Source organism: Cibotium barometz, chromosome 58, assembly GCF_041138505.1.
Source record: "Cibotium barometz isolate CiBa-2024 chromosome 58, ASM4113850v1, whole genome shotgun sequence".
In the NCBI taxonomy this organism is placed as follows: domain Eukaryota; kingdom Viridiplantae; phylum Streptophyta; class Polypodiopsida; order Cyatheales; family Cibotiaceae; genus Cibotium; species Cibotium barometz.
Genome location: NC_141103.1, coordinates 27,417,593 through 27,444,848, shown reverse-complemented (window position 1 = coordinate 27,444,848; position 27,256 = coordinate 27,417,593).

Here is a 27,256-nt window from a genome sequence, read left to right as displayed (position 1 = left end):
AAACAAATATCCATGTATATGAATATACCTATTTTGAATTATGACCTAACATTTTAAATTTTTATACATAATATATTGTGAAAATTCCTCTTTTTGTATCTAAATTTTTATGCATGTACATATGTAAAGATAAATATAACAAAAATTCCTCTTTTCTCTATTTAAACAATTATGCATAAATACTATAAAAGTATTTTTCATAAATGTAACAAAAATCATTCTTTTAGCATAAAAATGTTTATGCCTAGAATACGATGGGAATTCCTCTTTTTGTATTAACAAAATTATGCATAAAATTAAATTCATTTTTTTTAAATTCCATAGCCTCGCTACATTTTCTGAGAATTCTCAAAATTCTACTTTTAAAGGAATATTCATAATTATGAAATGTGGTGGGAATTCCTCTTTTAAACTAAAAAAATTTATTATGCATACATAGCATAATTATAAACATAATTATAAGCATCATTATAATTAAACCTCTTGATTAATCTTAAAAATATCCATTTATCCTTCCTATATGAAAATACTTACAAAAATGTTAGAATAACTCTTTTTCAATCTTAAAATGAATTAATATGATTTTTCTTAATCATAAACAAGTTTAAAAGCATTAACCATTATTTTTATCTAGATTAAAATAATAAAAATACTTAATCTTCTTCTCTAGCTTGTCAAGCCTAGAGTTTTGATTAAGATAATGAGATTAGCACTAAGATCTATCTTTCTAAGAAGGATCCATCCATAAATATGATTAATCTTTCAAAAAGAGAGATTTACTAATCAAAAATATTAAATTTAAGTATAAAAGATTAGCATTAATCCAATTAAACATTATGAATCACTAAAAATCTCAATTTCAAGAAAAAACCATTGCTTAAAAAGCTTCCCAAGCATTAGAGAGGTTGGGAAGAAGATAACCATTGAGAAAGATAGAAAAAACAGCATGGATTAAGGCTTACCCTTGGTTTTTGGCTTGATTCTTTTAAAACAAAGTGAAGCCCACAAGGAAACTTGGCCACCAAGATGGGGAGGGTAATCTTCAAGGGAGGATGGAGTTTTGTGAAGCTCCAAGGCTTCCCAAAGTAGAGGCAAAATAGAGGGATAATAAAACTACACTAATTTGAAGATTATATTGGCATGTAAATACAAAAAGATGAAAATACAAAGGAATGAGGGTCTATTTAAAGGTGAGGGAGGCCACTAACCAAGTCCAATTGGGATCTAGACGCTTCCAGCTTCAGTTTGATCCATTTTTGGATGAGTTTAGCTCACTTTTTTGATCCAATTTGAAGGAGGAGAGAGGAGAGATAAAATATCTCATTTTTTGAATTAAAAATGCAAAGTAATGATGTGAAATAGGTGCCTCCGTCATGAGCCCTCTCCCTCCTTACTGAGGTGTAAAAATTTTATTTTTTACTAATAAACCTCATTTTTAACTAATAAACCTAGTACTTGGTCAACTCTTCATCTTATGTGAGCATTTACTCATTTTCGGGGGATTTTATTTTATTCTTTACATTTTTCTTATTGAAAAACTTGGATTAATCCTATTGGCCCTTTAGAACCTTATTTGGACCTTAATAAAAAATGTATGAAAATGTGGACCCTTAAGCTAAGGTCTCCAATACACATATTCAGTTAATTTCTAATGCACATTGCAAAATTCTTTTTGAACTTCTATTTGAGGGGAACTCATCTTAAATATAAAGAGAAACTTGGTATCCAAAAATATCTCAAAATTGAATTATCTCTCTCTAGAACATTTTCTCTCTCTAGGCCAAAAACAAGGGAAAACAATGTTTTCTTGCATTCTCAAATAGGGGATGATTACAGGGGACTGAGAGGAGATCTTATACATCTTTTAGGGCTGAGGAGGAACATTACAAGGGGTTTTTGACAAAATCTTAAAAAGGTTCACCATGGTCTCCTTTTTACAATCTTGCAAAATGGAAAATGGGATTTTTTCAAATTCTCTAGTATGGTGTTTATGTTATTATGAATATATTGTTGAGAATCCTACTATGGTATTGATCATGGTGATTAGAAATATAGATTAAGCATAAACTAAGGTGGGCTATACCACACCAAGAAATCCATGAGAGAGAGAGAGAGACTAGCACACTCAGCACACAACCTCTATTGCATATGCTTCTATGAACCATACAATGAGGCTTCTAATATAGATAACCTTGACCCAATCAATTTTACATGTCATCATGCCATGTGGAAAATCCCTTTCCACATCCTTTTATGTCGCTCTCACCATTCACACATCTTAAATGGCATCCTTATCCATCCACACACTCAAGATAATATCTAGCACCTCTAGGGTGTGTTCACGTAGTCAAGCCCAAGATTCACTCCCACTCGCTCACAATGGAACCACTGAGTCCAATTTGAACATAAATATTTGGGTGGAACCAAACCATGTAGAGCGACACCTATGCGTGCACAAATTAACAACATGCACCATAATTACATCCATTTCGAGCACCCCCGTAGGCTCGGGTAGGGAACCCTCATAGCATGGGTGAGGGGTGAGTTGCAAGTTACAATCCTTTTTAAGGCTTCTCGTGGCTTGGGCAGGGCACCCTCATACATATAAAAAATAAACCATGTGCCACTCATGGTCACCTCCGTAGCTCACAACATGACTATGTCAATATTCTTTACATCTCTTGCATATATCATAGCGGGCTCACATAGCTTCAAGAGACCAAAAAATATGTGTGTGTTTAAATGCTTTAAAGCATGTGAATGAGGTCTTATGCTTGGATTTATTTGCACCATGAAAATTTCAAACCCTTATCTCTTAGGGTTTTAAACAACCACCTTGAGTTAGTAAAAATAAAAAAATCCTTATATCTCTTCACTATGGGGTCGGTCAGTCTATGTGCTTCTCCCAAGGTTAGGCTTCGTCTTCTCCACATTGCCCTGCACCTGTAGTTCACACCCACCATGGCTCTCTCCTCTCTACTGGCTACAGTTGTGCCACTATTTATTGATAAACAAACAAGTTGCCACCCTGGTTGCTCTGCTATGAAAGGCCTTAGTCCTTCACCTTCACCACCAACACACTTGTTGATGGAATCACAGCCATTCTTGGTGCTGCTTCTTATGGCAGCTTCGATGATGAGTGGGAGAGTTAGTAGGTGCATGTGCTAATCTTTGATGATTACCTTCTTATCTCCAACTCTTCCTTGTTGCTTTTGCTGGCTTCCATGACTATAGCTAAAATGCTACTCCTTTGTGGCCCACTTAGCATGGCTGCAAACCAAGCTCTCTTTTCTAAAGGTTTCATGGCAACTTTGACTACAACCTTACTATGTCAACTTTATTGTCTTTGCTTTGATAATCGTTGTGTGTTGATCACTCTCCCTCTACCAGGTGTTGCCAGCTCTTCTTCCAGGTGATGTTGATGCTGCTGGCAATTGTTGCCGACTCTCCTTGTTGTTGACTATGTTTGCCTCTCTCTAGTGCATTCAAACATGACTGTGTTTGCCTTCTTGTTGCTATTCTAAGTGATGGCTTGCCACCTCTACTACTTTTGGATTGCCTTCTCTTTCATTAGTAAACCCAAGGTGTTGCTGAACTATGCCTCTTACAATTTCTGCAACCTCCTTTCTGTAAGGCTTTGTAGTCACCAGTTTTGATACCTTTAGCTCTCATATGAGCTTCAAAACTCCATAGCACCTCCCATTGTTGCTTTTCCTCTCCAAGATATCCAAGTTGAGTTCTTCCATGACCATTTACATGGCCTTCATGAGCTCTATGATGTACATGTTCCAGCCATACATGCACATTCAACAAGGATACTTTCGTAAGAAATTTGAGGTGTTGATTCTGCGGAAGAACCCACAAGTCTTCCATCTTCATTTCCCATCCTCTGTGAGAAACTCCATGAGTATCCTTCTTTGATGCATAACACCATGGACTGCATCTTGATCCCATATTCATCTTGCCAGCACCAATTTACAAAGAATGCACATCATACACTCTTTGCCCGCCGCCGCAAGCAAAGATCCATGGGATCCACATATCCCACCACTAAGCAACCCTTCATTGAACATTGAGCATTTTCTCATGCTCAAACCAAAAACTTGATAAAAGACAGATAATGAGAGAGCACACACACATCAAAGCAAATCCTAATAGATTAATGTAACCCTAACCATAGAGGGAAGCCATATCCACTCTCACACAATGCATAATAGAAGAAGACTACACATCACACACTACATGTACTGTGTTCACACACTAAATAACCCTATCTAATGTCCACATGCTATGGTCAGCTGGACGTAGCCATTTATTGTCACACACATGCTACTGTCTACCATGCCATCACATATCATGCCTAGCTCCAGCTATCATCGAGCTTGTAATCTCAACATCCCCTCTCAAGTTCATGATGTACAGCCATAGATGAAGATGAGCTTGGGCTATCAACACTCCCCCTCAAGCTCATCGCATGTACTCCCAACATGGTACGGAAGTACTCGAACTTCTCTTTCCCAAGTGGCTTCGTAAATATGTCGGCAACCTGCACTTCAGTCTTCACATACTTCAAGTCCATTGTACCATCCAACACTTTCTCCCCGAAAAAGTGATAGTGGACCTCTCTATGCTTGGTCCACGCATGAAGAACTCGATTATTGGCCAATTGTATGCTGCTCATGTTGTCACAGTGTGTATGACAACCTTTCCCTCAATAGGCTAACCCAAATCAGCCAAGAGTTTCTTTAACCATACTTCTTCACATGCAATTATGGCTTCTCCTCTCTGTACTCATCCTTTGTAATGGATAAAGCAACAGTGGGTTGCTTCTTGCTACTCCAACTCACCACGGCACTCTAAAATGTAAAGGCATAACCACTAGTAGATCTCCTCTCATAAGAGCTACCTGCCCAATCTGCATATGTGTATCCATATACATCTAAGCCTTTACCATGCTCATAAATAAGACAATAATGTGCAGTGATCTTGACATAATGCATGATCCGTCTCACTGCATTCAAATGAGGCTTCCTAGGGATTTGCATAAACTGACTCGCCCCATAGCATAGCTCAAGTCTGGCCATGTAATAGTCATGTAAATGAGGTTGCCAACCATCTTCTTGTACATCGATCTTCTAACTTCACATTTTTCTCCAAGGGTGTGTACTCATGGGTTTACACCCAGGCATTCCATATCTAGCCAAAATATCCAATGCATACTAATGCTGGACTAGCCATATTCCTCCATGATCTTTGACCACTTCAATGCCAAGAAAATACCTCAAATCACCCAAGTCTTTCATATCAAATTGCCCACTCAATCCCTTCTTAACATGCATAATATCTAAGCATGATCACTTGTCAGAAATCAAGTCATCCACATAGATGACAACCACAACAATCCCATGATCTATCTTCTTCACATAAAGTGAAGAATCTACCATAGAAACCTGAAAACCAAAGAGATAAGACATTGACTTATCTTATCACTCCAAGCATGAGGTGCTTGTTTGAGCCCCCCCCCATAAAGTGCTTTCTTCAACCTGCATACATGAGTGGGGTACCTTGGGTGTACATTCTTGCCTTGTGGTAAGACAACCAAATCCCAAGTAACATTATGAACCAATGCGTCCCTCATCCATTGCCTTTTCCCATACATGGTTTCCAAAATCTTTTGCATAGCATGTAGGTTTCACATGCTTTACCAAAGATGTCATATATGCGTAGTGCATAGCAAAACTATAGTATGTCAACCTGTACTACTTGACTCTTTTTTATCTTTGTAAAGCATGTGGATCACTCTGTACACCTGTCACTCTAGCATGTGGAGGTATATATCTCTCTTGTTTCGCACCCTGCTGGTGTGTGTAAGATTGGTCATTTGTGCCACATCTCAATATCTTGGACCACATTATGGCTTTTAGAAAATATAGCCCACTTTAACTCTGGAATACTTGCATCCAATTTGAATAACCTGCCTTCCTTCTTTCCCTTGGCAATGACTCTATAGCCATTCTTAAAGTCTCCAACCATGCTCGCTAATCATAATTGTAATCCTTGCTCAACCATTTGACCAACAGAAGCCAAACTCTTTGTAATAGAAGGCACATACAAAACATCTAACACAGACTTCACCTCACCATTATGCATCACCAATGGCACACTCCCAACATGAGTGATAGCATGCTGAGTGTCATCACATGTCTCTACATATCCTTTTTCATCCATTGGTTGCATGTGCTCAAACCACTCACCATGGCAAGTCATGTGATTTGATGCTCTTAATCCATATACCATGTATCATCACTGTCTCCATGTGTCATCCTAGAACCCACTACATGCTTCAATGTAAACAAATGATTTACAATACCATCATGACCGCCAGATGCAAAATTACCACCATGCACTCTAACCCCTCTCAAATCATGCGCTTTGCAATAACAATCACGAGCCATGTGAGCAAACTTTCCACAATCATGATAATCCACATGCTGTATACATGATTTGGCCTTGCCACACGATCTCTTCCACGAGCATTACCTCGATCTTTTTAAGGTGCATAACCACGACCACCTCTAGCATCAAATGATGGTTGAAAATTTGTTATGGTTGTGGTGACCTATCGTGCCAACCACGTCCATCTGTACGTCCTCGCGCGGAATAAATCTCCCCTTGCCTCTAACACCTCGATAAGTATAAAATGCTTGTTCCGTTGCATTCTCATTTATGCTAGACGAGACACCTAAAATGCTTGATCCATTGCATTCTCATTTATGCTAGACGAGAAACCTAAACCAAGTTTCATCTCTTCCACAATTAGCAACAAAATCAACTCATCAAAATCTGGAAAGTCTCTAACTCTAACCTTGATAGAGGTTTCAAATGCCTTATATTCCTTACCCAAGCCATTCAATGTAATGGCTACCAAATCATCTCATCATCCACGCGGGGGCACCAATAGATGATGCTAATGCATTTGCACATTCTTTGATCTCGTGCACATAATCATTTATGCTTTGTTGTGAGTCACACCATGTATTTTCTGCTTTAATTGCATCTTCTTAAGTGATGTAGTCATATCATACAACTTTACCAAAGTATCCCATGCATCCTTGGGATTATGTGTGTCCTATATGGCATAACATGGTGTTGTTACACAAATCAAGAAATAATGCAACACTTGGAAGGCTTTCTCTATTCAATTTTGATGTGTTATAAGCTGAGCAAGTGTTGCATTCATTTAGGAAACCCTTGGCTCCTTTTTCTTGCATGTCACCAAGTTCCATAGTCCTTTGCCTTTGAGTAAATTTGTCATACGATACTTCCAGATGCGAAAGTTGTGTCTGTCAAGATTTTCATCAACAATTTTATTGGTACTGTCACTCATTTTGCTTAGCACAATGTTCACTAAGGATTTCCAACAATCAACTCAAACACACACATACATACATATACCTCGGCACCAATGCTGTCCACACATCCCATAATTTTTATGGCGATAACTTCTTGGACTCAAAAACACTATTTGTAAAAGTTGAAAACAACTTGGCACCGCTCACAAAATCTGAGAAATGTGTCTAAAATAATCCTCCACTTTCCAAAAACATTTAATTTGCTCGTATTATGCATACAGGATCATCCACATATCATTTGAGCTCAACTATGTACAAACAGTCCACTATGCCCTATTGTGATGGGTTTTGCTGAGCCTTACAATCCTCCAAATCATTGGGAAATAATAAAATCAAGTGTGGCCCATGTACATTGACATCCATACATCCTCCATGTTGCATATAAACATCATCTGAGATCATTACATGCCAAATACTTGCCAAATATTGTACTCTTTTTAATAAAAATTTGTGAACAATGATTTTCAGTCACTAATCCCACTCTAATCGCTTCAAATGAGATCCAAATTCAGGGCCGAGGAATTCATTAGCTCCATATGATTTTTCTTCACCTCCGTGTAAGAGAAATTGCTCTAATTTTGAGTAGTGAAAGAGTAATTGATGATTTAGTGAACTCTATTTTGCTAATTACATGCTTAATCCTCTACTAATCTGCTCCAAATCAGCTCCAATCTTGTTGTTTCTCAAAAATGAACTTCTGAAAAGATTCTCCAATCTCACATTCACAAAATATTTAAGTTTTATATAGCTTTGGGAGGCATCAAGCAAGTGTAGAATGGCCAAAATGTGCTCCAAGGACCTATATTTTCAGTGCCGCCTGCTCCTAGGAGGGTTTAGAGACTTTACAATCACCAATGAGTGCATATATGGCTTTTCTTTTGTCCTAGGTATGCTCCCAACACACTAGTGCTTCCAATTTGTACAAGAATCACCTCCAATGGCATCAATTTCGGGCATATACTCTCTGGTTTGTGAAGCTTCCAAAACAGTGGTTTTCCCTCTTTTGCAATGCATCAAATGGCTTCAAATTGATGGTTGTGCTTGCTCCCAAGTTACTTTACATCTCACAATGCCACATACATGTGTCCCTCACCTGTTCCATGCATTTGCCTCTTCCAATCAAGCTGTGAAGCTTTCCATTAAAGCTTGCAAAAAACCAAAATTTTCTCTTGCTTTGGAAAACTCAAATCTTATTTTGCTTGTGTCAAATCACCTAAAATCCGCTCAAGGGTGTTTAGCTTTTCATACCCATGGTCCTTACCTTTCAGATCTATTCAGTAGTGTGTGCTCTCTCATTATCTATCTTTTATCATGGTATCTAAGCAAACCCTAATAGATTAATGTAACCCTAACCATAGAGGGAAGCCATATCCACTCTCACACAATGGATAATAGAAGAAGACTACACACCACACACTACATGTGTTGTGTTCACACACCAAATAACCCTATCTAATGTCCACATGCTCTGGCCAGCTGGATGCAGCCATTTATTGCCTGTGGTCACACACATGCTACTGTCTACTATGCTAGCACATATCGTGCCTAGCTTTAGTTGTCATCCATCTTGTAATCTCAACAAAACTTTGAGACAAATCTCCAAACCCAACCTTATCTTGAGAAACCACTGTCTCCTTGGTAGCTCCTTGTTGACGATGTAGACTCCAAAGATCTTCGTATATTGCTGAAATCTCCATTTTAAGCTTTCTAGGTAGCTTCATAATCTCTCCTATCACCAACAACATAATCTCTCTCCAAATGCAATACTAATTACAATGATTTCTTAATTTTTTTATAATAAAAGATGCAAAATCATACAATATACTTAATAAAAAAACCTCATAAACAAGAAAACTATACATAGATACGCACCATGATCAAGATCCCATCCTAGCTCTGATACCATGTTGAGAATCCTACTATGGGATTGATCATGGTAATTAGCAATATAGATTAAGAATAAACTAAGGTGGGTTATACCACACCAAGAAATCCATGAGAGGGAGAGAGACAGACTAGCACATTCAACACACAATCTCTATTGCATATTCTTGTATGAACCATTCAATGAGACTTCTAATATAGATAGTCGTGACCCAATCAACTTTACATGTCATCATGCCATGTGGCAACTCCTTTTCCACATCCTTTTATGTGGCTCTCACCATTCAAAAATCGTATGTGGCATTCTTATCTATTCACACACTCAAGATAATATCTAGTACCTCTAGGGTGCGTTTACATAGTCAAGCCCAAGATTCACTCTCACACATTTTACATTGCACATTTTAATACATTACCCCCACATCACAGTAGTTCATTGCATGATGGTGGCTACCACATTCTTCTCCTTAGGGAAAGGAACCAACTCCCATGTCTAATTTGTATCCAATGTAGCCACATCTTTGTCCATAACATCTTCCCAATCTTATGTCCAAGTTTCTCTTTAAAGCATATCGGATCCATTTGTTGTATTACTTTAAGGGTGAAAGCATGATGAGGTGGTACACTTTCTACCAATTACATCGGTTGCTACCACACTTGAAGAAAACCAATATTAGTGGATTTAATATGATCATAAGATGTATTTAGCAATTTATCTAGTGCCTTTTAGATATAATAAATGTCAAACAAGATTAAACAACCATGTTTTAATTATCTAACTCTACATATGACAACCGGTTGTAAACCATTGTCCAGATCATAGGTTTTCAGTCCACCGTATCATGATTTCACCCTTAACCATGTAAGCATAATGATGGGTTATATGCCCATCATATCTCAATTTTCCATTGGATATCTAATCCTCGTAGGCTCTATCTTTTGTATTTCTTTGACCATGTATAATGATGCATTGTATGCCCATCGTACCTCAGCCTATCGACTTGATATTTAACCCTCGTAGACCTATGCACATCTTGATCACTGCTATGTGTTCTCAATGCTATTTTGGCTCTTTATACACCTAGTGTAACAATTGTGATTCTAAACTCCTCTTCAAGGCTCTATTCTGAGCCACTATCCCCGTCTCAACAAATGAATGACCTACTGAAATATAAGACATTATGAAAGGTTGATCCACCTTCTGTTTTTCCTTCAGTGATACAAGTTAATTTGCTAATTTTAAGCACTCATAGTACCACCAAATGATGTGTCATAATTCCTAGTATTCTACGTCAACCTTATTGACCAAGTTCTAACAATAGAACCACTATTATTAGAGGCACACTACTAGAGGACTCTCTAGGTCCACTAAGAACATGTGATTATTGCTCTCCATTTGTTGCAACCACATTGTTGTTTACATATCAGCCTCTATGGAAACCTTCATTGGAGTATCGCAACTACTCATCTCATCAAAAAAATAATCCTTGCTCACTTTCATCTCACAAGTAGTGGTGTTATAACATTTATAATCATTCTACTTAAGGAAGATACATTTGTCTACTTTTGGATCCAATTTTCTTCTCACTTCATATGGCACATTTACATCTCATGTACAAGAAATTGTTAACCACATTGGCTAACATTACACACGGTAAATACTTCATGCCATTTTTTTAAACCGTGCAATGCACTTCATGTAAAAAAACTATGGTAAATCTTCGAGCTTACGACTTGTGTAATGCCGGAAGATATTCAAACACCAATCTTATGACTTGTGTAATTTTGGTGATGTATTTAGGCTAGGAAATTAGCCTAGACTAGCTTATGGGGTTCTTGAACATTAGTTGGTGGGCAGTCGGGCATTGTATAAATAAGTATTGTATATAAGACATTTTGACTAATGAGAAAAGACATAATCTCATTCTCACAATTGAGTTTAAGTCTCATTTCTCTTGTGATTGAGTTGCTTGTTTACTTAGGGATTGTGTGGGTGAGTGATGGACCTATTGATGTATACTCTCTTCTCCCTCTCTCCTCCTTTTGTCTACTCTCTCATTATTTCACTCACCATGGCATCTAAGTAGAGGTTGCATTTTCTATAGTATGAAGCCTTGTCACCATAGAAAGAATGTAGGAAACAACCCAATGTCGTGGGGCTTTGCCTAACCATACTCGGGAGCATATAGAACTCAATCGAGAAACCAGATTATAATGGCCTAGCTTAAAAATGTATAGTCAGGGTGTATCACTCACCTCGTGAAAGATAGTTGCCTAGGATTCTCATAGGAGATGATGTTTCTGGTCCGCCACACCTAAAAGCTCCACTCCACCTATCGCAACCGCAATCGCACTCTAATGGATATGATGGGTTAGCTTTTTCCAATAGGCTCCCTCCTGATACGGACATGAAATTTGTTGGGGAGAAAAATATGGGAATAAAATCGATGATATTAGCTTAACTCTGTTGAAAGAACGGTAGAGGAGGAGGAGACACACACACAGGAGCAAACCCTAATGTATATTGCAAACCCTAACCATAGAGGGAAGCCATGTCCACTCTCACACAAAGCATAATGCACTAATCCATAATCCACACAACACACAATGAGTTGTGTCCACACTCTACTAACCCTAGCTAATGTCCACACACTATGACCAGCTGGACACGCGGCCATTAATGTCTCACACATGTTCCTACCTAATCTGCCAGTGCATAGCATAGCTGGCTCACACTGACATCGAGCTTGAATCTCAACAGCCCCTCTCAAGCTCATGATGTACTGCCGATGAAGATGTAGATGAGCTTGGGATATCAACACTCTCAACACTCCCCCTCAAGCTCATCCCATGTACTCCCAACATAGTCCGGAAGTACTCAAACTTCTCCCTGCTAAGTGGCTTCGTGAAGATATCAGCCACCTGCTCATCAGTCTTCACATAGTGAAGATCAACTGTACCATCCAGCACCTTTTCTCTGACAAAGTGATAATGGACCTCTATGTGTTTGGTCCTCGCATGAAATACTGGATTCTTTGCCAACTGCATACTGCTCATGTTGTCACAATGTATGACAACTTTGCCATCAAGAGGCTCACATATATCTGCCAAGAGACTCTTTAACCATATAGCCTCACAAGTAGCAATGGCTGCTCCTCTGTACTCAGCCTCTGTACTGGATAAAGCAACTGTAGGTTGCTTTTTGCTACTCCAACTCACCACAGCACTTCCAAGTGTAAAAGCATATCCACTAGTAGACCTCCTGTCATATGCGCTACCTGCCCAATCAGCATCTGTGTAGCCATGTATGTCCAAGCTTTTACCACTCTCATAGAATAAACCATAATGTGCTGTGGTTTTCACATATCTCATGATGCGTCTCACTGCATCCAAATGTGGTTTCCTGGGGCTCTGCATAAACTGGCTGACTAGCCCCACCGCATAACTCAAATCTGGGCGTGTGATAGTCATGTATATGAGACTACCAACCATCTTCCTGTACATAGAAGGATCATCCAATTCCTCGCCATAATCAGCCCGCAACTTCACATTTTGCTCCAATGGTGTACTCATAGGCTTACACCCTGTCATGCCATACTTTGCCAACATATCCAAGGCATATTGGCGCTGTACTAACCAAGTACCTGCATGATCTTTCACCACTTCAATGCCAAGGAAATATCTCAACTCACCAAGATCTTTCATGTCAAATTGCCCACTCAAAGCTTTCTTGACATGCATCACATCTGCACTATGATCACCTGTAATAATCAAGTCATCCACATAGATGACTAGTAAAACAATCCCATGCTGTGTCTTCTTCACATACAGTGAAGAATCTGCTGTAGAAGTCTGAAAACCAAGTGAGATAAGATATCTACTCATCTTATCACTCCAAGCACGTGGTGCTTGCTTCAGACCATATAATGCCTTTTTCAACCTGCATACGTGAGTGGGATATCTAGGGTGTACATACCCTTCTGGCTGTGCCATGTATACTTCCTCTTGTAGATCTCCATTCAGAAATGCATTCTTTACATCCATCTGATGCATTTCCCAGCCATTAGCTGCAGCCATAGCAATGACTGCTCTCACTGTGCCCATCTTAGCCACTGGGCTAAACGTCTCATCATAATCCAATCCTTGGGTCTGTGCATAACCCTTTGCTACCAATCTTGCCTTATGTCTTTCAATAGAACCATCAGATTTGCACTTCACTTTGTAAACCCATTTACATCCAATAACATTCTTATCCTTTGGTAGTGCAACCAAGTCCCATGTATCATTATGGACCAATGCGTCCATCTCCACATCCATTGCTTTTTCCCATACATGCTCTCCAATAGCCTCTGTATAGCATGTAGGTTCCACATGCTTCACCATAGATGTCATGTATGCATAGTGCATAGCAAAATCTCTGTATGTCAACCTGTCAATAGGATATCTGACCCTCTGGGATCTCCGCAATGCATGCGGGTCACTCTGTACACTTGTGACTCTAGCATGTGGTGGCACATATCTGTCCTGTCTAGCACCAGGTGTGCGTAAAACAGGTATGCCAAGCTCCTCATCCAAACTTTCAGAATTGGATGACTCATATCCTGTGATTCCAATTCCTTCGGCTTTCTTTTTGCCTTTATCCATAGCACTACTCCCAGTGCTTACACTCTCATGCCTCAAACGTCCTGACCATGGACGTACACTGCTGCTCTCAGCTTCTGCTGGCCCAGACATAGTAGTAAAACTAGAACTTGCTTGTGATGGCAAGTTCACAGGCACATCAGCCTCAAGTGACTCAATAACACCCTCATCTTTTGCTTTATACCAACTAGCAAGCTCATCAAACACCACATCACGTGAGATGACCACTTGTCTAGTTTGTGGATTATAACACTTGTAGGCTTTTCGATCCTGTGCATATCCAACAAATACACATTTCTCTGCTTTAGGATCCAACTTCCTTCTTCTTTCATCAGGCACATGCACATAAGCTATGCATCCAAAAACTTTAAGATGTCCAATGTCTGGCCTGTAACCTGTGAGCCGCATCTCTGGCGTGCTTCCATGAATGGCTGCTGTAGGTGTTTTGTTCAATATGTATACTACAGTAGCACATGCTTCTGCCCAATAGTAATCTGGCATGCTCTTTTCATTAAGCATCGCCCTTGCCACTTCACATATAACTCTATTCTTTCTCTCAGCCACACCATTCTGCTGAGGTGTATACCTGCATGTCAATTGTCTCCTTATTCCATGCTTCCTCAAGAAATGCTCAAAAGCTTTTGAGGTGTATTCACCACCTCCATCTGTCCTCAGACATTTAATCCAACAGCCATACTGCTTTTCTGCAAAAGCTTTGAAATCCATGAATTTTTCCAATACTTCACTCTTCTCCCTGAAAAAGTATATCCATGTCATCCTGCTAAAGTCATCAATGAATGTAACATAGTATAGGCTGCCTTTGATAGATGGGTTTTGTGCAGGACCCCATACATCACTGTGCACGATCTCAAGTGGCCTGTTACTCATATTTCCTTCTCTAGGAAATCTCAACCTTGCCTGCTTCCCAAACTGACAGGCTTCACAAACATGCATATGTCCATCATATTTGAACCTAGGCAATCCATTGACAATGCCTCTTGTTTGCATGTTCTTTAATCTCTGTATATTTACATGGCCAATCCTCTTGTGCCACATATCAATATCCTGTACCACATTCCTACTCTTTGAGAACATGGCTGATTTTAGCTCAGGAATTCCAGCATCCAGCTTAAACAGTCTTCCTTCTTTCTTGCCTTTAGCAATCACTCTACATCCATGTTTGAAGTCTTCAACGAAGCATCCATGCTCATTGAATCTAACCTGTAATCCCTGTTCTACCATTTGACCAACTGAGGCCAAGCTTTTAGTGATCGAAGGCACATACAGCACATCTGACATAGACTTTGTCTAACCATTATGCATGACCAATGGTACACTTCCAACATGTGTAATGACATGCTAGGTATCATCACCTGTTTCCGCATAGCCTTTGACATCCATTGGCTTCATGTGCTCAAACCATTCACCATGGCATGTCATATGATTTGATGCTCCTGAGTCCATGTACCATGTATCATCATTCTCAGCATTTGTTGTCATAGAACCCACAACATGCTTCATGGCAAACAAATGATTTGCAGTTCCATCATTGCTACTTGATGCATAGTTGCCACCATGTTGTGCATAGTTTCCACCATAATGACCACCACGTTGTTCTCTTCCCCCTCTCAAATCATTCTGTTTGCGAAAGCAATCTCTCGCCATATGACCATATTTGCCACAATAATGGCATTCCACATCTTGCATAGAATTTTGTTGGCCTTGCCAACGTCCTCTTCCACGGGGGTTACCTCTGCCTCGCTGAGGTGCATAACCATGACCACCTCGAGCACCATATGAAGGCTGAAAATTCTGTTGTGGAGGCCTATCCTGCCATCCACGACCATTACCACCACGTCCACGTGATGCAAATCTCCCCTTGCCTCTAAAACCTCTCTGCGAGTAGAAAGCCTGATTTCTGCCATCATCATGGCTAGTAGATGCATCCAGAAATGAATCACTGAGCTTGATTTCCTCAACCAATAAGAGTGAAACCAACTCATCAAAGTCGGGTAGACCTGTACTCCTCACTGAGATAGATGTATCAAAAGATTTGTATTCCTTGCCAAGACCACGCAAGGTAATATCCACCAAATTATCATCAGGCATGGGGGCATTTATTGTGGCCAATGCATCTGCAAACTTCTTGATTTCTTGCACATAATCATGTATGCTCCTTTTATTCCTTTTCACATTGTGTATCTGCTGTCGCAATTGAGACTTGCGAGCACTCATATCTGTATCAAACATCTTGACCAAAGTATCCCATGCATCTTTGGGATTCTCAGCATCCTGAATGTGTATGAGCATAGCATCAGAAATGCATATAGACAAATAATGCAGCACTTTGAATGCTCTCTCTGACCATTGCTTATGAGCAATAAGCTGCTGCTGTGTAGGTTGCCGAGGTAGCTCAGGCTCAGGCTCAGCACCTGTAATGAGATTCCAAAATCCTTTCCCTTTCAAGAAACTCTTTATCCTGTACTTCCATGCCTGGAAGTTCTTCCTATCCAGCTTCTCACCAACAATCTGAACTGGATTGTCCGACATATCTGCTCAATGTGCACCTTCCGCACTCGTCCAAATCTGAAACTGAGCCTTCCTCAACTCAACCACACTCCAATGAATGTTCCAGATACTCCAAGATAGCCAACAAACTCCAAATTTGATGTAGGAAATCAACCTGTAATCATCCAAGATGAACTGACTCACGCAGTGCGGGATACCCTGAATTGACACGCCTTCCAAGGCTCCAAATCGCAATGTAATGGTGCAATCAAGTCTAGGCAACATTCATTGACACCTAATGAACCTCAATGTTGAGTATCAACTCCATTTGACATGTGTAATTATCAATTTTTGAAAACCCCTTTCTCTGTTTTTGGAAAAACCAGAAAAACCAAAAAAACCAGTAATGATTTGGCTCTAATTCCTTCAATATTTCACCAAATTGATCAACCAGGCATTCATTGGCTTAGCAATAGTGTCCATCAACTCCATGTAAGAGGAATTTGTCCAATTGTAAAACACCAAAGATTAATTGCTCGATTAAAATGCTCTGTTTCTCTGCAACCAGTGGACAGCCTGTTTTAATCAGCTCATTCCCAGCTCAATTAAGCATTATTGACCAAAAAAATCACATAGCCCTCTTCTCCAAGATGTAAAGCATCCAATTGCTAAGAAGGTTGTGGAATATATCAAGCACCGAATGAGAATTTGATCTCCTCGTAGGCAAAAACCAGAAAAACTGCCCTGTTTCCTACTGTCTGGCTACGCCGCCTGCGATTGAGGTGTTTTGGAGTGTTTATAATGTCAATTGATGATAGTTATAGGTGCCCAACACACATAGGTACATGTGCAATCCACCAAAGCTTTGATTTTCACCAAAAATAGGCTCCAAATGCATCAATTTTTGACTGTCTTCTCTCTGTTTTGTGAGAGCTCAAAAAACAGTAATTTCACTCAATCAAATGCATGTAAATTGCTCCAAAAATCACAGTAGGGCTTGCATAGAAGTTGCCAATACATCTCTCATTGTCAGATACATGTTTGCTTTGCCAGAATCACACATATTTCCACCATACATCAATGTTGTCAAGCTTTAATGGAAAGCTTCAAAAACCAGAATTTTGCTTTGCTTTGATTTGCTCTAAAATGCTTTGCTTTTGCCTGTTTCACCTGCAATCCGCTCAAGGATGTTTAGAAGACCTTACCCGGTAAGCCTAGCTTTCAGATCTGATAGTATTTGGTGTGCTCCAAGCTTCACAGCTCCAATGGCAGCTTCACAGCTTCTTTTCACAGCTTCTTCTTCTCCCTCTTCACTCACTCACTCATAAACCCTAATAAACAGCACAAGGCTCTGATACCATGTTGAAAGAACGGTAGAGGAGGAGGAGACACACACACAGGAGGAAACCCTAATGTATATTGCAAACCCTAACCATAGAGGGAAGCCATGTCCACTCTCACACAAAGCATAATGCACTAATCCATAATCCACACAACACACAATGAGTTGTGTCCACACTCTACTAACCCTAGCTAATGTCCACACACTATGACCAGCTGGACACGCGGTCATTTATGTCTCACACATGTTCCTACCTAATCTGCCAGTACATAGCATAGCTGGCTCACACTGACATCGAGCTTGAATCTCAACAAACTCCTCCCTTTCTGCTTCCTATCATACCTGGACTTTGCAGAACATATTATAGATTTTTTTTAACCGTCTCTTCCAACTATGCTACACCAATGCTTGTTGGCCACCAAGAGAACCCTTTGTTACTTGTTGCAGCATATCAATCTCCAACTTTAAGGGTGGTAAAGGGCTTTCATAAGATTAGATGGAGCTTATGGGTTCTCCCTTATGTATAAGCAATGGGGTTGACAAATGCAGCAAGGAAATTTGTACTTGCTCGCAAGGAAATTTGTACTTGCTCGCAAGGTAATTTGTACTTACGTAGTGGGTTGCTCTAGGGAGACCAATGTGATTGGGGTTTGGATAGACAACAATGGTTTTGTAACATTTTGTGATGTAGAATCTTCTCCACCATCAGCCACCATGCCTCTTGTGATAGAGTTTCTCTTTGGCACCCAAATTTGGTTGGGTGTTTGTGGTAAAGGTTCTCCTATAGTATTCTTTTCTTTGTTTGAACTTGAGACATTGAAGCCTTTTTCCATCACTGAGAGGAGACTTGTGAATCTATTGTTGAAAAATAGGTAGAGGGAGAGGAGACACATGCACAGGAGCAAACCCTAATGTATATTGCAAACCCTAACCATAGAGGGAAGCCATCTCCATTCTCACACAATGCATAAAGCCATAATCCATAATACACTCAACACACACTATGTTATGTCCACACACATCTAACCCTAGCTAATGTCCACACACTATGACCAGCTGGACGCGGTCATTTATGTCTCACACATGTTCCTACCTAACATGCCAGCACATAGCATAGCTGGCTCACATTGACATCAAGCTTGAATCTCAACAGCCCCTCTCAAGCTCATGATGTTTTGCCATAGATGAAGATGTAGATGAGCTTGGGCTATCAAAGCTCTCAACACTCCCCCTCAAGCTCATCCCACGTACTCCCAACATAGTACGGAAGTACTCAAACTTCTCCTTACTAAGTGGCTTTGTAAAGATGTCTGCCACCTGCTCGTCAGTCTTCACATCCTGTAGATCAACTGTACCATCCAACACCTTCTCTCTGACAAAGTGATAATGGACCTCTATGTGTTTGGTCTGCGCATGAAACATTGGATTCTTGGTCAACTGTATACTGCTCATGTTGTCACAATGAATGACAATTTTGCCATCAATAGGCTCACCCAAATCTGCCAAGAGATTCTTTAACCATACTCCTTCACAAGTAGCAATGGTTGCACCCCTGTATTCAGCCTTTGTAGTAGATAAAGCAACAGTAGGTTGCTTCTTGCTACTCCAACTCACCACGGCACTTCCAAGTGTAAAGGCATACCACTAGTAGACCTCCTGTCATATGAGCTACCTGCCCAATCAGCATCTGTGTAGCCATGTATATCCAAGCCTTTACCACTCTCATAAAGTAGACCATAATGTGCAGTGGTCTTTACATATCGCATGATGCGTCTCACTGCATCCAAATGAGGTTTTTTGGGGTTCTGCATAAACTGGCTTACTAGCCCCACAGCATAACTCAAATCCAAGCGTGTGATAGTCATGTACATGAGACTACCAACCATCTTCCTGTACATAGATGGATCATCCAACTCCTCACCAAAATCAGCCCGCAACTTCACATTCTGCTCCAAAGGTGTACTCATAGGCTTACACCCTATGATGCCATATTTTGCAAACATATCCAATGCATATTGGCATTGCACTAACCATGTACCTGCATGGTCTTTGATGACTTCAATTCCAAGAAAGTATCTCAACTCACCTAAGTTTTTCATGTCAAACTGCCCTCTCAATGCTTTCTTGACATGCATCACATCTGTACCATGATCACCTGCTGTGATAATCAAGTCATCCACATAGATGACAAGTAAAACAATCCCATGGTCTGTTTTCTTCACATAGAGTGAAGAATCCGCTGTAGAAACCTGAAATCCAAGGGAGATAAGATATCTGCTCATCTTATCACTCCAAGCACGAGGTGCTTGCTTCAAACCATATAAAGCTTTCTTCGATCTGCATACATGAGTGGGATACTTTGGGTGTACATAACCTTTTGGCTGTGCCATATAAACCTCTTCTTGTAGATCACCATTTAGAAATGCATTTTTGACATCCATTTGATGCATTTCCCAACCATTTGCTGCAGCCATAGCAATGACTACTCTCACTGTTCCCATCTTTGCCACTGGACTAAATGTTTCATCATAGTCCAAACCTTGGGTTTGTGCATAACCCTTAGCTACCAATCTTGCTTTATGTCGCTCAATGGAACCATCAGACTTGCATTTCACTTTGTAAACCCATTTACAACCAATGACATTTTTGTCCTGTGGTGGTAATGCAACCAAATCCCATGTGTCATTATGAACCAATGCGTCCATCTCAACATCCATTGCTTTCTCCCATACATGCTTTCCAATAGCTTCTGTATAGCATGTAGGTTCCACATGCTTCAGATGAAGAGGAAACAATAATGTATGCATCACTTTCTCCTTCGGACTTCAGTGAAAATTGGATGCATATGCTAGCTACCATAGATGTGATGCAGCCCAGGGGGACCCAATATGTGGAATATGGAACTATCCCTACGACCTCTATCTTTATGGTTCATTGGCAAACCATTGATGAAAATTCAGAACAGGGGACGTCTATCATAGAAGGTACCAACGCTCAACACCTTAGAAGATGGCAAAAACAAAAACGATATATTGCCTGATGAAATGCCCTATTACAAAGAAAACGGATGCCCAGTGGTTGAGATACCTCAAAGCCACTAAGGTACATGATGGGTTTTCTAAGGATTGGGGTGAGGAATTGAGTAAGATATCACTGGAGGGGAAACATAAGGAGAAAGTTATCCTTCAAGAGCTAGAAACACCTAAGCTTACGAAAGCTAGGTGTTGAAAATGGAACAAAGCTCTAGCAGAAATCATCTGTTTCTAGCTCTTGAAGGATAAACAACAAGGTCAAGTTGATCTTGGAGCTGCCACACCACCCACTAATTACAAAGGTGTGCAAAGATTTATGGGCCACGTTGGGTATTACCGCTGCTTTATAATTTTCTATGTTGAAATCGCCATGCCATTATACAAGCTACTCATTGTCTTTGAATGGACTGAGGAATGCTAGGAAGCATATGATCGATTGAAGCAGGCATTGGCTAGCGGGCCAATTCTAAGACCCCCCAATTGAGACCTCATCTTACATGTGCATATTGATGCATCAAACTTTGCTATTGGATGCGTACTCCCAGCCTGGTGAGTTCAAATTGGACTATCCAGTCTGCTTCACTAATCGTCAATTGAATGATGCAGAGGTGAATTACACCACTAGAGAGCGATAAGGGTTGGCCATGGTTTATGCTATCAAGAAGTATCTGATGAAAAACACAAGTAGAGGGAGAGGAGACACACACATAGGAGCAAATCCTAATGTATTATCAAACACTATCCATAGAGGGAAGCCATCTCCCTTCTCACACAATGCATAAAGCCATGATCCATAATCTACAACACACTACATGTGTTGTGTCCACACATTGCTAACCCTAGCTAATGTCCACACACTATGACCAGCTGGACGCGGTCATTTATGTCTCACACATGTTACTACCTAACATGCCAGCACATAGTGCAACTGGCATAAGCTCACATCGAGCTTGGATCTCAACAGCCCCTCTCAAGCTCATGATGTACTGCCATAGATGAAGATGTGGATGAGCTTGGGCTATCAAAGCTCTCAACACTCCCCCTCAAGCTCATCCCATGTACTCCCAACATAGTACGAAAGTACTCAATCTCCTCCTTGCTAAGTGGCTTTGTAAAGACGTCGGCCACCTGCTCTTCAGTCTTCACATACTGCAAATCCACCGTACCATCCAACACTTTCTCTCTGACAAAATGATAGTAGACCTCTATATGTTTGGTCCGCACATGAAAAACTGGATTCTTGGCCAACTGTATGCTGCTCATGTTGTCACAATGAATGAAAACCTTGCCATCAATAGGCTCACCCAAATCAACCAAGAGACTCTTTAACTATACTCCTTCACATGTAGCAATGGCTGCACCCCTATATTCAGCCTCTGTAGATAAAGCAACAGTAGGTTGCTTCTTACAGCTCCAACTCACCACCACTGCACTTCCAAATGTAAAGGCATAACCACTAGTAGACCTCCTGTCATACGAGCTACCTGCCCAATCTGCGTCTGTGTAGCCGTGTACATCCAAGCCTTTACCATGCTCATAAAGAAGACCATAATGTGCAACGATCTTTACATAGTGCATAATGCGTCTCACTGCATCCAAATGGGGTTTTCTGGGGCAGCTTGCATAAATTGGCTTACTAGCCCCATAGCATAACTGAGATCCGGGCATGTGACAGTCATGTAAATAAGACTGCCAACCATCTTTCTATACATAGATAGATCATCCAACTCTTCACCAAAATCAGCCCATAGCTTCACATTCTACTCCAAAGGTGTACTCATTGGCTTACACCCTGTCATCCTATATTTTGCCAACATATCCAATGCATATTGGCGTTGCATTAACCATGTCCCTACATGGTCTTTGATCACTTCAATCCCAAGAAAATATCTCAATTCACCCGTCTTTCATATCAAACTACCCACTCAATGCCTTCTTGATATGCATAACATCTATAGCATGATCTCTTGTGATAATCAAGTCATCCACATAGATGACAAGTAAGACAATCCCATGATCTATTTTCTTCACATAGACTGAAGAATCTGCTGAAGAAACCTGAAATCCAAGGGAGATAAGATATTGGCTTATCTTATCACTCCACGCACGAGGTGCTTGTCAAACCATATAATGCTTTCTTTAATCTGCATACATGAGTGGGATACTTTGGGTGTACATAACCTTTTGGCTGTGCCATATAAACCTCTTCTTGTAGATCACCATTTAGAAATGCATTTTTGACATCCATTTGATGCATTTTTTACATCCATTTGATGCATTTTCCAACCATTTATTGCAACCATAGCAATGACTGCTCTCACTGTTCCCATCTTTGCAACTAGACTAAATGTTTTATCATAGTCCAAGCCTTGGGTTTGTGCATAACCCTTAGCTACCAACCGCGCTTTATGGCGCTCAATGGAACCATATCTAATTTGCATTTCACCTTATAAACCCATTTGCAACCAATGACATTTTTGCCTTGTGGTAAGGCAATCAAATCCCAAGTTTCATTATGAACCAATGCGTCCATCTCAACATCATTGCCTTCTTCCATACATGCTTCCCAATAGCTTCTGTATAGCATGTAGGTTCCACATGCTTCACCAAAGAGGTCATATATGCGTAATGCATAGCAAAGTCACGATATGTCAACTTGTCAATTGGATACCTAACCCTTTGGGATCTCCGCAATGCATGCGGATCACTCTGAACACCTGTCACTCTAGCATGTGGAGGCACATATCTATCCTGCCTTTCACCTGGTGTGCCTAAAACTGGTATGCCAAGTTCCTCATCCAAACTTTCTGAACTTGACAACTCATAACCTGTAATGCCGATTCTTTCAACCTTCTTTTTCCCTTTATCCACAACACTACTCCCAGTGCTCACACTCTCATGTCTCAAGCATCTTGACCATGGACGTATAGTGCTACTCTCAGACTCTGCTAGCCCAGACATAGAAATAGAACTTGCTTATGGCAAGCTCACATGCACATCAGCATCAACGGAATCAATGACACCCTCATTCTTTGCCTTGTACCAACAACTAGCAAGTTCATCAAACACCACATCTCGTGAGATAACCACTTGCCTAGTTTGTGGATTGTAACATTTATATGCCTTGCGATCCTATGCATACCCAACAGAAATGCACTTTTCTGCCATAGGATCCACCTTCTTCCTTCTCTTGTCTGGCACATGCACATAAGCTATGCTACCAAACACTTTGAGGTGTCCAATGTCTGGCCGTTTGTGGATTCTAACATTTATGTGCCTCGCGATTCTGTGCATACCCAACAAAAATGCACTTTTCTGCCTTAGGATCCACCTTCTTCCTGCTCTCGTCTGGCACATGCACATAAGCTATGCTACCAAACACTTTGAGGTGTCCAATGTCTGGCCTAAAACCTGTAAGATGCATCTCTGGCGTACTTCCATGTATGGCTGTTGTGGGTGTCTTACTAAGTACATACACTGCTCTGGCACATGCTTCTGCCCAATAATAGTCTGGCATGCTCTTTTCATTGAGCATTGCCCTAGCCACATCACAAATGACTCTATTTTTTCTCTCAGCACAACACCATTTTGCTGAGGTGTGTACCTGCAAGTTAGCTGCCTTCTTGTGCCATGCTTTCTCAAGAAATTCTCAAAAGCATGTGAGGTGTATTCACCACCTCCATCTGTCCTCAAACATTTTATCTAAGAGCCATATTGATTCTTTGCAAAAGCTTTGAAGTCCATAAACTTTTCCAACACTTCACTTTTCTCTCTGAGAAAGTAAATCCAAGTCATTCTACTGAAATCATCAATGAATGTCACATAATACAAGCTGCCTTTAATGGATGGGTTTTGTGCAAGACCCCATACATCACTATGAACTATCTCAAGTGGCCTGCTACTCATGTTGCCTTCTTTAGGCAATGGCAACCTTGCTTTCTTTCCAAACTGGCAAGCATCACAGACATGTATATTCCCATCATACTTGAATCTAGGCAGCCCACTAACAATGCCTCTTGCCTGCATGTTCTTTAACCTTTGTATGTTCACATGTCCAATCCTTTTATGCCACATGTCAATGTCCTATACCACATTTCGGCTTTTAGAGAACATGGCCGATTTTAACTCAGGAATCCCAGCATCCAACTTAAATATCCTACCTTCTTTCTTGCCTTTGGCAATGACTCTACATCCTTTTTTGAAATCCTCAACGAAGCAACCATGCTCGCTAAAACGAACCTGTAAACCTTGTTTAACCATTTGACCACAACTGAGGCCAAACTTTTTGTGATAGAAGGCACATACAAGACATCAAACTTTGTTTCACCATTGTGCATCACCAATGGTACACTTTCAACATGAGTGATAGCATGTTGGGAATCATCACATGTTTCCACATAGCCTTTCACATCCATTGGCTTCATATGTTCAAATCATTCGCCATGATAAGTCATACGATTTGATGCTCCAGAGTCCATATACCAAGTCCCATCACTGTCACCATTTGTCATCATAGATGCCACGACATGTTTCATGGAAAACAAGTGATTTGCATTGCCATCATTACTGCTTGATACAAAATTTCTACCATTTGTATAATTTCCACCATGTTGTGCATAATGTCCACCATGTTGTGCTCTACTCCCTCTCAAATCATTTTGTTTTACGGAAACAATCACGTGCCATATGACCAAATTTCCCACAGTAATGGCATTCCACATTTTGCATAGATGTTTGTTGGCCGCCTTGCCAACATCCTCTACCACGAGGATTACCTTTGCCAACATCCTCTACCACGAGCATAATGTCCACCATGTTGTGCTCTACCCCCTCTCAAATCATTTTGTTTGTGGAAACAATCACGTGCCATATGATCAAATTTCCCACAGTAATGGCATTCCACATTTTGCATAAACGTTTGTTGGCCTTGCCAACATCCTCTACCACGAGGATTACCTCTGCCTCTCTAAGGTGTATATCCACACCCACCTCTAGCACCATATGTAGGCTGAAAATTCTGTTGTGGTGACCTATCCTGCCATCCACGACCATTACCACGACCACATGATGCAAATATCCCCCTGCCTCTAAATCCCCTTTGTGAATAGAAAGCCTGATTTCTGCCATTATCATAGCTAGTAGATGCATCATGAAAAGAGACTGAGTTTGATTTCCTCAACAAGCAAGTTTGAAACCAACTCATCAAAATCTGGTAAACCTGTACTCCAAACAGAAATAGATGTATCAAAAGAGCATAAGGGCATTGATAGTTGCCAATGCATCTGCATACTTGTAAGGTCCCTATCCCCCACCGCGCAATGAATTCAGGGGTGCTAGCAGCGGAAGTAACACTTCTTGCGCGAGGCAGGGTCCCACACTCGTCGGGGCCTCGCCCCCATGGATATCCGGACAAGAGACTAATCCATCGGTTCTTCCAAAACCGAACCCGAAAAAACTTCCCTTACCGGGAAAGCACGGGCGATTCCTCGAGGATAACTTTTTCTCTAACGTAGTCAAAAGCCTTAAGTAACTGAATTGATTTGACCAAACCCGTAAGTCCCATAGTCAGATCAGGGAAAAGATTGTACTTGGATCATGGATACCAATGCTTTTTTCCTCATTGAGAGGCAAAGCCGTTGATTCTTTTCCATAGAACAATTTTTGTCCGGGATTTACTTCATCTATCAAACCAGAACAGAATAGAATTGAGTATCAATTTAGGGATCCATCAGTCCAACCGAACCCCATCCAGACCCATGGGTTAGCCAACCACCCAACCACTGCAGCAGTGATGGGATCCAATTAAGAATTTGGTTAGGTTGTCCTAGGTACCAGGGAAAAGAGTTCCCAGGCCCCCTAGCCAGATATTCATGCAAACTTAAAACTAGTCACACCACTTACACACCCAATATGAAATTGCCTTTTTCACAGATTCAACACTATTTATGCATAAGAACAACTTCAGTGGAAAATAACACTTTTATAAAAATCCGTTTATGCATCTATTTATGCATAAATTCAATTTTAAGGAGAATAACACTTTCGAAATAAAAATAAATCTTTTATGCATCTTTCTATACATAAATTCAATTTTAATGAGAATAACTCTTTTGAAATAAAAATAAGTTTCTTTATGCATCTTTCTATGCATAAAATCAAAATTGATGAGAGTAACTCTTTTGAAATAAAAATAAGTTTCTTAATGCATCTTTCTATGCATAAAATCAAAATTGATGAGAGTAACTCTTTTGAAATAAAAATAAGTTTCTTTATGCATCTTTCTATGCATGAAATCAAAATTTGATGAAAGTAACGCTTTTATAATTAAAAAAAACTTTTATGCATAAATTTAATTTTAATGAAAGTTACACTTTTATAATAAAAAATTCTTTTATGCATAAAAAGCAATTTTGATGAAAGTAACACTTTTATAATCA